Genomic DNA, 13,667 nt, shown 5'->3' on the forward strand with positions numbered 1-13,667 from the left:
CCATTCTGAATATTTACAAAACGAAACTACATTTTTGGGGGTTTTAAATGTAGTATGTATTTGAAAATAACATAATATCTTACATCTATGCAAATTTTGCTACACGTACTATACATGAATCAAGTGTCGTAGCAAGCCTAGCGTTTCATTTACAACCGTATAACAGGTAAAGATATGTGACGTCGCCGAAATAAATTTTGACGTTACCGAAAAAAAAGGTAAATATTCCCACTTTAAGAGAGTATGATGGGTTAACGAGTCCCGTTGTCAAGTGATTTTTATACATATTTTGATAGCTATTAAAGATGATAATTATATACTATTTTTTAAAGAAAATTCTAGGCACCGTTATTTCACAATACTAAGAAATAATTTAATACCTGCCGTTTTTTAACAATATCCCTATGTATCCTATGTTTTCTTTCATCATTGTTCTAGTATATTTCAAATCTATATACTATCTATATCCGATGCAATGTCATTTTTTTTCTGTCATATGATTGCATTCGAATCGATCTTTCCATGTGCAAAATTGCATAAAAAATTCTAGGACACGATATCTACATATCTCCCTCCTTAAGTTGCGATAGCAGACTACACTTTGAGTTTCTTACTCAAAAATAAAAAAAAATTCCATTGAGTATTGTAGTTGTTTATTATATAATTTGCAGTAAAGTCAAAAACCCGTGTTCAAGATGTCTCTTTTTTTCTGCTGAACAAAACATGGTTACCCCCCTTCCCCCTTGTGTATGGTGTCGTAGGAACTATTCCATATCTTTCTTGGCAATATAAATGAATACAGAACGTTTTAAGATAACACAATTATGAAGCGGCTTAGCATTTGTTGTCAATGTGATATGTTTAAGACACTGCATGCGTGTACATATAAGGTTTGAACTCAAGTGAATGTGTAATAAGGAACAAGCGGTATCATCAAAGAGATTTGAAGTTGATGATAATTTGTCAATTAAGAAGAGACAACATTGTTGTGCTTTTGCTGCATACAAAAATAAAATAATTAAGTCAAAATGCAATTTGATAGTGATTTTGACATATCCCCCAACCCCCACACTGACACACATAGATACAATTCAGCATAGTACCAAATGAAATAATATCATTATACATGTATATAAAAGTTACTTAAAGGGGGTACATAATTAGCTTTATTTAGTTTTATATATGTTTGTACATCACTTCATCAATATTTGTTTTAAAAAAGCTGCTGGGGCTAAGTGTTTATACATGTACATGTATGTGAAAGCAATAATTAAATGTTTTTCTCTTATATAATATGGATATGAACATACTTAAAGGTCTGTTTTAAAGTTCATAATTAACACATGTATGTCTAACAGGAAGGATCATGCTTCTTCAAATTTTCCGCGTTGTCAACTTTTGTTCAGATTCAGATTGCAGAAGGAAACTTAAGGTATGATCGTATGAACTGAACACATTTTAAACATGTACTGTAAACAGATTTCCCTGCAAAATATATATGACATTTTCACATTTTATTTTCGAATTATTTATGTATATATAACAATATATAGTGTAAGCACAATAATGAAAAATTATGTTAATCACATTGATCACTGTACCCGTCCTACATCCAGTAATTGGAATGTAGTTTAAACGCAATTGAAACAAAATCTCTTTCCAATGCACTTTCCATTGAACACATATAACTACCTGTATTTCACTAATACATCCAAATTCAATGTATATGTATAACGTACACGTGAATAAGGGCAAGTAAATGCTTCCTTCTGTTAACTTTACGAACAGTTCTTGAAATCCTGCATTTAAGTTCCATGGAATATTTATTCACTAATACAAAGTCAAATTTCTTGTCATTCTCAGTTGAAAACTGTTGAAGTTCGGTAATATTCAAAATCAAGATTCCATACTGTCACCAAAGTAAAATAAATATCAACCATTAGTAAGGTTGTCCTGCTGTCTATGAGTTTGAACCTTGGAGTTGGGAAATATCTCTGTAAAGACAGTAAATTTTAAATTTGTATATCTGTCATGCACATAAATTACTGGTCAGTCATTTAAAAAGCCACACGTACGGTCATACGGGTTAAAATGAATTAAATAATCAATTTTATATATTACAATGTACAACAATTTCACATGTCATCGAATATTATTGAAAGGAAAATAATAAACGCATTCCTGGTCAGAGAGTTTTTGTTTAAAAGAAGTATTTTACAAGTTGATTAAAACTATTTAAAGAAGATTATATAAACATACATTTACTAGTGTCAATCTACAAATTTGCGATTTATCATTTGAATACACATTTCGCAGATGGAGATTTGTGAAACTCTGATCATGACAATTGCTCGATGTATGTTAGTAGGCCAATGACGTATGAGCCACGGCCCAGTCAGTCCGGCACATAATTACAACCGTCTTTTACCAAAACAAAGAAAATTTAAGATACAACTTACCCAAACTTGGAGAATTGTTTTACTTGGAACATGTTAATTCAAACTGCTAAATGCACAATAGCTGTAAATTTTATAGACGAAAAAAGTCAGACAAAACAGATAAGATCTAAATACATTTGTATTCCCGAAAGTAATATGTTTAATAACCACCTGTGAATCAATTTAAAGTTCTCTTTAATGTCTTTATGCACATTTCTTTAAGTGCATTTTAATGTTATATTTTCACATCTTGTATTATAATCAGAAACTTGAGAAGTTTTAAGCACTTATTATTACTTTCTATATCAGAAGTTTGCTAATGCTCTTAAACATAATAAAACAAACAGTGAATACTTACTCCCCTCTTTTTTTAAAATTTTCCAGTTTAAGGAAATCACAACAACAAAAGGTAACAAAACTATATGCATTCAGTTTTACCTACTCGTTATCTTTACACTTAGATGTTTGAACATTAACGTGTTTGCAATCATAAAATACAGGTTACAGCAAAATTGCCAAACACTAATCCGATCCATAATAATGTCAAGTCAAAAACAAATCTAGCAACATAGATATTACAACACCGAAACAGATTGTACCGCAATAGTACTGACTTGGTACAGGCATTCAAACAAAATGTTGGGTTAAATGTAGGTTTTACATTGCGCCAAACTTCCGTCTTCCATTTCAGCTGTGCTGATTAAAACTGAACTACAAACATACTACGAATTGTTATATTTCTTTTTTATTATAATATGTATTTTATTTAACATTTACGGGAAATATTACATATTTAAATCTTCTACCGGGTTGGAATGGTCGGGGCAATATCCATATACCAGATGTGAGCGTGCTACGATTCCCATCTGGGGACGCCACAGTCTTATAAGACAACAGTGTGACCGATTTGTTGTCAGGTTTGGACAAAGAATCTTATTTAAGCAAGGAATAGAGGAATAGATATCATACCGAATTGGGCAGAATGTAAATGTATATGTATCACTTACACTGATATTATTTTAGGCTCACCCGTTAGAAATGAAGAAATAGGTGTACATAAAATACCTCGAACGATGTTGTTCTTAAATTGTACTGATAAGTAAAAGTTATTGATCGTTTATAATTCAAATCACACGGCTTAAGTTTCATGAAGGTGGGTTCAACATCTTGTGTTTTTATTCAACAGTAAGAAAAAAAATCCATTAGTTTTTGTCAATGCAGATGTGTTAAATACCTATGCACGAAAAACTCACCAATACACTTTGGTTGTGATGCATTCCAATGACCATACATCAATTATCTCGAGTGTATAATACACTCTATTGCTGGAGGTTCTTGAATCTGGTGTCCTTTCTTACATTTAAAAGTTACCACTGAACCATACCTGTGTCCTGTCAGGTTCGATGTTCCATTAACAGATTAGAGCCGTTGATATCGGGACATGGAACAGCTTAAAATAATAAATTAACTACAGGTACAAAGTTTTCGTTGAAATTGAATATTGCTTGCACAAGATCTGATAACATAAGTATAAAGTAAGATTGTTTAATAAACACAGCAACTTTAAATTAAATATAAGAATAGGTGAAGGCAAAGCAAGATATTAGATTTGGTCATACTGCTCACAAACCTGCGAAGAACAGTTCTAGGATTTATAGAAATATGTTAGTTCTAAAACCATTTCTTATGACATTTCTGACTAAGCCCGATTTGTAATCTTGTAAAGCCCTTGCCGTTCTCGTTGAACAGTGCACGTATATCTAGTTCTCTTAACAGTTGACATAGAGCTGGCCCAAGCAAAGCACCCACAGAATGATTAAATATACTAAATTTGTAGTTGAGTTTAAGTATGAATAACAATAATTTTTAGCGTTGTTGCATTATATTTTCAATCTGATCGTGCTTTAATGATTCGTACTTTAATCCATTTTTTATCAAGATCAATATGAACAAGTTTCTTTGACTCTCTTAAACAAGAATTGTAATAACAATAAGTACTGTCTTAAAAAAGATACCCGACGCAGTGAAGTTGTTTTTTTTCTTAGTTTCTACATTTCGTCTCAAGAATATAACACATGGCATGCAATTTCATTTTTCGATACAGTTTTTGTGGAATGCCACTAAATTTTCAGTATTTGGTCAACCGGGAAACAGAATTGCGATCAGGGAACTTGCGTTTCCATAGAGGAGCATCCTTAAGGTCAAAGGGTAAAAAGGGAAACTAAACCGACTGCGTCGTAAATAGAAATACAAATACCCCAACAATTCCTATGGTAACCAGCAATGCATCAATTTTATGTTCTCTGTTAAATGATTGTTTTGAAATTTCATCTGCGTGAATTTAATACTTAGTGATTGTAAATGTCTAAAGTCTTGTATCATAAGAAGTTATTGTGTTTTACAGTTTAAGCACGTATTACTTCTCATGTAAAAAGTACAGTAACCAGTGGGGAAGTCGAGCGCGCCGTTCTCGCATTTCTCGGTATATTTTATTTTCCACAGTTTCAGGGGACGCAACTTCGCTTTACCACGATGTCGCCACTACCGCATGTCAGTTAGAAGTTTGTTTACGTAAGGCACGTATGAATATTCCTTGATTTTGTCTGTTTTCAATTGTTGTTTTTAAATTGTTGATATCACTGTGTCTTTGATAGATTATTTATGCAAGTTTCTGTGTTATTTTATCGTTTGCAAACCATCCGCATAAGTTGAAAATGGTAATTTAAATTTGCTTTACGTTTAACCTCCGAGGGAAAGGACAATATGGCGGGTGGACCCCACTAAAATATTGACTCATTTGCATCCTTGTGGTTATACGGACTTATTAATAGAAAAAAATACTTAAAACAACAACCTTTCAAATGGTTACCAAAACTATCCATAGGTGTACTGCAAACACGTATAAATGACCAGCCACTTCGGCCCCTTTTTGAAGAGATTGACGTCATTTTTCTCTTTTTGCCCAGCAGATTTCTGACTCAATTTTGCTACTTTTTTTTCTGAATAGTTTTTTTTTATGTTTGATTTGTGCATGATATATACCCATTCTTAATTAGTATGAACCACAGAAATAACTTGCTTTTAATTAGTTGACCTTTGCCTATGGTTACATGTACACATGTACATTTGTAGTGGAAAAAAAGATGGATGGAATCAAACTTGAACATGTAGAAATAAAAGAATGTTACCTTCTTAAAGTAAATATGTTACAATACATTTTGAATTCCAAAATAAAAACCAGAAAAGCAAACAAACAAAACAAAACAAAAACAAAAACAACAAAACAAAACCCAAACAAAAAAAAATGGAAAATTGATGTGTTACATGTTGAATGTACAATAAAATGTACATTTATACTTCATGTTTAAAATGCATGTATACATACACATGTATGTTGTTTTGCCTTTTGATTTCTTTTTTTTTTTTAAATTTCAATGAAATGTTCATTTTTCTTAGAAAATTATATATACTCAAAAAATGAAAAGGGGTCTTATCGGTTGTCGTTCATTTTCAGTCTAAGTGGGGGAGTGGGTGCATGTTGACCATTTTTGATCATTGGCCGCGATTCTAATTTTTACACAATAGCATTTCTGAGCATGCGGTTACGTTATGAAATATGGCTTTAAGTTCCATCGCGGGAAAGTTCACTTGCAAAATCTGCCTAGACCAATGATGTTGTCGAGGAGTAAAAGCGCAGTAAGTACAATATTCAGGTTTTGTTCGGCAACAAATTAGGTGTTATTGTGACACGAAGAGTGCGTTATTCAATGTTTTGGGTACTGAGTAACCTCGTTGAGATTTGGCTCTCTGGGTTATTTTTTTTAATTTTTTTATCCTCCACCAGCCAAATCTCAACAGCATAAGGTACAGAGATGCCAGCGGCATCTTACTTCCACTCCCAATCCTATATTTGTGTAGTAGGGCACATTCTATACATTCCTTTAGTTTATTTTCGTAATATATTCATGATGTATCATGTGCACAGTGTAGGAACGGATATTTAATATAGGATTTAGCAGCTATTTTCGGTCCTTCATGCATGGTGACTATTTGAGTCCCAAATGCAGGCGCTGGATTCGAGCGTGGGTCGTACTAGTGACATGGATGCCCTTTCTTTTACTGTTTCAACCTGTTCATACATGCATTAACGACCGAAAATAGCTGTTTAATCCTCATAATTCTATCCCAACATTTTAGATTTATTTTTTAAAATGTGATGAACCGGTAAATGTATTTATAGAACGTAGTTTTTTTATTGTTTGGCAATTGCTTTGCTTGTGCTTATTACCAATATCTTATTGAAAATAGATGTTTGTATTCACAATCATCGAATTCGGTTCGAAATGTTGGGTATAGTATCTTATAGTTAGTACAAAACTTTAGTTCATGTAACCTCAATTGAATTTCCAAACTTACAGTATTCAACTTATATTAAAATGCAACGTATGGAAACTTTATCTTCGCACACAAAAACCTTCGTGTCATTGTTCACACACATAAAATTCAAGAGGCGTAGATACTGTAATATTTTGTCAATTGTCTTAGTATTTCAACATTACATGTAGACCATTGAAAGGATGGAGTATCATCAGTGATCAAATTGTGATTATAGAATACTTCACATGCCTTTCATGGTATAGACAGCTGATAACAATAAAGCACAAAGCTAAAATACACACGTTTAATTAATTTCGCAAACATCATATTCGCATTGAAATGTCATTAACTTTTTTTTTCATAATGTCCTGACTTGAAGAAAAAGACCAAAGCAGTTATACCCAGATTCTTTTTCAGGAGCATATGTTTGCATTGTTTAAAATAATAAATATGTGTGTTTGGAAACTCACATATGTATATTTGACATAGTCTTCAAGGTTCCCGTCATGACTGGTTATTTTTATGTCCAGACAACTTTGTTGCTGTTCGTATATACAGTACCTTTATGGCATATGGGGTATGGGGCAATGGGGAATGGGGAATGGGGCATTTGGGATAGGATATATGAATAGGGCAATTGGGAATGGGGCGAGAGAATAATTCTGATTGGTAAATCAAAAATAATTGCTCTGCCTTTTTCCGCAAGCATCGTACCTATTTCAGTTCTATGACAGCAATTTAAAAAGTTTGCGAAAATATTCGCGCTCAAACGATTTTTAAACATGTCAATTGGATTAAAAAAATATTGTGTCGGAGACACGCGCATGATTTTAATATTAACAAATTAAACACATTTAGCAATAACAAGAAAACTATTAAAAAATAAAATGTTGATTCCATTTCAATTGGCGGAAATATATCATTTGTCACAATCTCGAAATGGATAATAATATTGACATTTTTATATTTAAAAAAAATAACTTTTGGAACATAATTGAAATCAAAATTGTTCGCACCCTTACAATCTGCAGAAATATGTAATTTTTGAGAAATTGGAATGAAATTAATGTATCACAGCCACTCAAATGATGCTTATTCCGACAATTTTGACATTATAAACAATATTATACGACAATAAAGGTAATTGCAAGTGAGCACACTCATTGTCTTTGCGAAAATTTCTCGTATTTAAGAATTTGGTTTGACACGTATGTATTACAACCGTCAACATAATACTGATATAGACAATATTAACATTTTTTACAATAATGTTAGACTAATAGGTATATTAAAAGTGTTCGCTCACATACACTTTGCAAAAATATGTCATTTGAAGATTTTTGACTGAGATGTGAGTGTAGCAACCACCAACCAAATAGTAATAGTTCCGTATTAAATATTTTAAACAATAATTTTGGACCATTATTGAAATTAAAATTGTTCACACCCTTGCAATCTGCAGAAATATGTCATTTTTGAGAAATTGGACTGAAATAATGTGTCGCAGCAACAAATATGATGCTTATTTTGACAAATTTTACATTTGAAATAATAATATCAGTCCATCATTTATACTGAATTTGCTTGCACCCAAATAATATACATATATATGATATTTAGTGGATGTGGGACAAAATATGTATTCATTTGAAAAAGTGTTTCCCACTTAATAATAATATCATATCCATTTCTAAGAATCATTTTAGAAATTAAATTCATGCACAATTTTAAAACATTTATTGATTTGCTTTTCGAAATAAGTCGATACAATTGGGGATGGAGCAATAGGGGATGGGTGAATGGGAAATGGGGCATTGGGGCATTGGGTAATGGGGAATGGGGTATGGGGCAATGGGAAATGAGGGATGGGGCAATAGGGTATTGGGGAAGTGTGAAATTTATTACATACAGGGACTGTATTTGTTCCGTCCGTTCGTTTGTTCTTCAATTGAAACAACTCAGGTTTACTATTTCACATTGGATTTAAACCTATCACGACTTTGATAACTCAAAGAAATTTGAAGCAAAATAGTGATAATAGACACCCACGACTACCGCATAATATTTGTTTTATTTCAGTCTACCCTTGCAACGCTGTAACGCTGCAATCAGGTAAATTGACCAACCTAATGATCTTATATATCTTTGACTCCAGCAGATAAGACCAACAAAAAATGCTGGAAAACTCCATACTGCTCACAAAGATTGCTTCATTGGTAAATTATTTAATATAAACTGGATAGGATATTACACAAATAAAAGTGTTAGTCATGAATAGAAATATGTAAAAAATAACAATAACCCTATCATTTAGTCAAAACACTTGAAGTCCACCCCTGGGGTCTTGATGAATGGTTCCGGATAACCACACCCAGTTGAAGGCTGCAGTTTGCCCCTAAATTAAATGATACAAGTTAAGCGAAATAAACACCTTTCTGGTTTCCTGAACAAATAAGTAAAATACAATTTGAAAAACTGGCAAGACACCGGTTTAATCGATTAGATATTGGAAAAAAAAGAAAAACACACATGTTCATGGATTCTAGAATTTTTCATGTTTTCAGTATACAATCAGTTGAAATTATTCTTTTTCTTGCTATCACATTGTGTGGTTTTCCATTCACACGAAAGCCTTAAAATCAGTAACTCATGAATAATAATATTTCCAGAATAAACGGCTATAACTCTTATTAAAATTATCGAGCCTGGCTGAAATTTTACTTGTTCTAAAAGTAAAGTTTATTTAGCGTGCCTTAAAATAACAAACAAGAAGAACATTCAACAACATGTAAAGTGCAAAAAATACTAAATTCACATATATTGAAAATAACATAACTCTTATACATCTATGTTATGACCATAATAGCTTAAATTTGAAATTACCTAAATATATATATATTATTTGTCTTGAAATATGAACAAATCTGCTGACAGACAATATCCTATATGACTGTTGAGCAACTACAACATGTGCCCAGACAGTTGATTAACTTTCTAGAGGTTATTTATCAAGTAAGCGCTACCACATATTATGAAAAAGGATGAAAACGGTTGAAATGTACAAAATGCAATAACTCAACCATGGAGGATAAAGTTATTTTACAAGGCCACATATATGTCCACAATGAATGCCAAGACCAAGGGACAGGAAACATTTACCAGTTATCGATTGAAGTATTTTATAGTGCTGACTTAAAAATACCCGTTTCTGCTTTGCGATCCTGTATTCCGATACGTGTTAAGGTTGTAAGCCCAAAATGACACAAAGCCATCCTTGTATTGTAAGATATACTTTTTTATCTTTATAATGGTCAATCAATTGACACTGAACTATCATGTATATTAAGTTATTCATGTTACAATGAAGAATCTAAGGTTAAAGTGACAACCACTTACCAAAGTACGTCTGCCGCGTTTTTTTTTTTTTTTTTTTTTTTTTTTTTTTTTTTTTTTGGGGGGGGGGGGTTTTGGTGGGTAGATATTGCATGTACAATTTAAAGAAGATAACACAATTTACACATAGATGTTGTAGTGATAGTTTTTGTGGTATTCCGAAGGACATTTAGTGTAAAAGATTAAATTATTTCTCATATATAACCATTTTTTTATGTAGAAGGATATGTAACTCTGATTTGGCTGGAAATAATTTTCGTTTCTTTGGTTGGTTACACTGTTTGGTATTCCGTAGATTTTGATAGATTTTGAAACTGAAAGTGAAACGGGAAGTATTATTTAAAACTGAATATAGTCTAAATCAATTATGCTGAAAATGGCTTTTTATTCTTGTCAAACCTACTGTCTAAAATGTTATTTGAATGTATTATTAAATTTTCATTTTTCTATTTGTTAAGGTGTGTGTATTCTGCATTTATCTCAAAAGTTAAATAAAAAATCGACTTATTTTTATAGTTAGATTTTTATTGTTGTATTCTTTTCCATTTCTGTACCGGCTTAGGGGATTGTACGCTCACAAACCTGTTTAACCCCGCAACAAACTTAATGTGTATTACAAGTATTTTACACTTGACAAGCAAGTATTTCTAGGAAAGGAGGCCTTTTTGATTTAAGTTTGAACTCTAAAAAAAACCAAATATTTTGGCCTCATTAGAAATAAAAACTTTCAAAGCAGTTTTGACAACACCGTGTTAAATACATACACGCTTACATACATGTACACCTATACATACATACACACATACATACATACACACATACTTCAAAAAAATAAAGGGATTATATACCTAAATACGTTTACACATATATAGTTATATCAAATATTGTTACTTTATTATCATTTTTCATTATAAAGTTGAGGGGAAAAATATTTAACAAATAATAAAAAAATTAGTATGTAATATACTCACTGCAAAGAGGTATAAAACAAAATTTCCATCGTGGGGTAGCATTAACATAGCACCAAGGTCCTTTTGACGATTCTTCATTTTGCCATGGAGCACGGCAATAGTTCATTGTTCCATAGCTAGAACGATCTCTGACATCACGCCACAGCATGCATGTTTTACCAGTTACTGTTGTACGCTTTGTCCCATTGTACTTCCCTGTCCAGTTAGTTGGATAAGAATCAATGCAGTCTTGGTTTTTTAACACATATAAAGCAGTGAACAGTGAACAAATGCAGAATATGAATTGCTTTTCGGACTTTTTTTTTTATATCGTTTTCGTTTTTTTGTCTCAAATTTGGCATGAACGATATATTTAGAAACCGTTGTGTGCCAAAGTAAGTAAACAAACCAATAAAACGTCCTGGCATATTCATTCTATGATTAAACCACATGGATAACGGCGATCTTAACAGCGTACAACAGGACTTCTTTACTTTAAAGCTTGATTATTGAAATGGTACTGATTTGGATCAGAGGTTTTGGTTAGTTTTGGTATAAAGTGTTGTATGATCTGAATACATTAAAGGTGTTAAAACAACACAGTTTATATCGTAAATATATTTGTCGATTTTCCTCTATGTTCGTCTTCCTTTTATTGCTTTTCGAGTTTAAAATGCAAATGTAAATGTATTCATATGTTATGCCAGAGCTTGCCGAAACTACGCAGACTGTTTGTATCGCGCTAGAACTCTAACAAATAGGCTTTTGGAACAGTGTTATGTTGCTAATTGCGATGATACAAACAGCCTAAGAATTTACAACAAGCAATGGCATAACGTATGAGTTGTGTTATAAAAAAAACTCCATACGCGGGTACTGAAGGGATTTTACCACAAATGAAAGGAAAGTTGACGATACGGAATGAAAATTCATCGCGTTTGTCGTAAACTTTAGTCATTATTTTTCTTTTTCCATCGATCACTAGATGTAGGTCATTATATGAGGCTGACCTCAAAGTGTCTGTAGCATACTTTATCCGAAAATCATTGGGGTAGATACGATGTATCAAATCACTGAAACTTGGATAACTTAATGATAGTACGTCTTCTGTATAGAGGGCAATGAAAATATAGCTTAACTATGATCTTTCTTTCGGATAAGATTGCTATAAAGTCAGCCTAAAAAAAAGTGAAGAAATAGGTCAGCAAGTAGAGGAGCATATTTTTTCCCATTGAAATGCCGACTGTTTTTTGAAAAAACGCGTCCAACAAACTGAACAAATATGTTGTCAATACAAAATTCAAGCATTTCTAAAATATCTTCAATATATCATTAAGCTAATTAATCAAAAAGATTGTTCTAATATAAATATTGGCTTCTTTATCATTTCAAATTTCATTTTATTTATGAATTTTTTTTTAGAAAAAATAAAATCCATTTTCACTAATGTTTAAATATTGGAATAAAAGAAATATTTCGTCGTGCCGGTAGGTATGGAACAAAACAGTTAACAGTTAAACCTCTCTAAACCAAACCTTGAATAATTCGAATTAAAACCGTTTAGTTGTATGTTCCTTCTCATCAAAATTAAATACATTTTGGAACCTTGATAAAGAGAAAACTTGTAGAAATCGATTGTATTTTAAAGGCCGAAAGCAGTTCGGTCCAAACAAGTTTCACTAAACATTTTTTTTAATCAATTATCAGGTTGAGATTTTTGTAAATCTTTGCAAAATTGGTTCAAAAGTTAAATGTCGACTGTCTACGTAGTTAAAATATATTATATTGTAGTAATTGGTAGCAGATAATGTAAATTGCAAATTTCTGCGTTCAATATGAATGTTGAAAGAAGGCTTGATACAATAGTGCATTTAACAACATATTGTGTATAACTTACTAATGATGGTATATTCTATATAGCCGTCGTTTCTAACTAAAGCATGCGAGAAAACTATCCTTGCAAAACAAAAATTAAAATCTACTAATGTTTAAGAATACATTTTGACAACAATATTCCCACACTATTCACACTTTATCCTGATTAGTTATTACACACATGAAAAACAATGAATGAATGACCCCACTTTTTATAATCAATTTATTTACGGTAGCATTGAAAATGCATGAACATGTTCATGGTTTATATGAGTATAAAGTTGCAATATTTTGTATTGTTTGAGACACTTTTATGTTTTATCACTTCACAACGACATCAACAGAAACGTCAGCAATCACACTTTTGTAATAATCATATATGTGGGAATTTTATGTGTTGAATAGTTCTGTCGTAGTAGTAACAGAAGTTTTATATAGAAAAAATAGTTAAATCCTACCTTGAGCTACTATGAGTACTTCAGCATGCAATACAAAAAAGTACAAAGAAATACGTTTGCATTTTTCTTTGGGCAATCGGTTCGAACAAGACTCTATATACACATTACACTTAAACACGGAAGTAAAGGCTTTTCAGATATTTTTCTTTGTAGATAACACCGAAATTCTTCCAAAA

General features: G+C 31.9%; 1 long non-coding RNA gene across 1 annotated transcript; it reads right to left on the reverse strand.

Annotated features, from left to right (window-relative positions):
• Nucleotides 1–590: 590 nt before the first annotated feature.
• On the reverse strand, nt 591–13,189 carry LOC148605229 (uncharacterized). The gene is made up of 3 exons (XR_015915804.1): nt 13,056–13,189; nt 3,692–3,888; nt 591–1,994 (listed from the first exon to the last, which is right to left on the reverse strand). It is a non-coding gene; the product is annotated as an uncharacterized LOC148605229 (long non-coding RNA).
• Nucleotides 13,190–13,667: the final 478 nt, after the last annotated feature.

This window comes from Perna viridis, chromosome 10 (assembly GCF_037379345.1).
Source record: "Perna viridis isolate PV_CMFRI_1.1 ecotype Kerala chromosome 10, ASM3737934v1, whole genome shotgun sequence".
Taxonomy (NCBI): domain Eukaryota; kingdom Metazoa; phylum Mollusca; class Bivalvia; order Mytilida; family Mytilidae; genus Perna; species Perna viridis.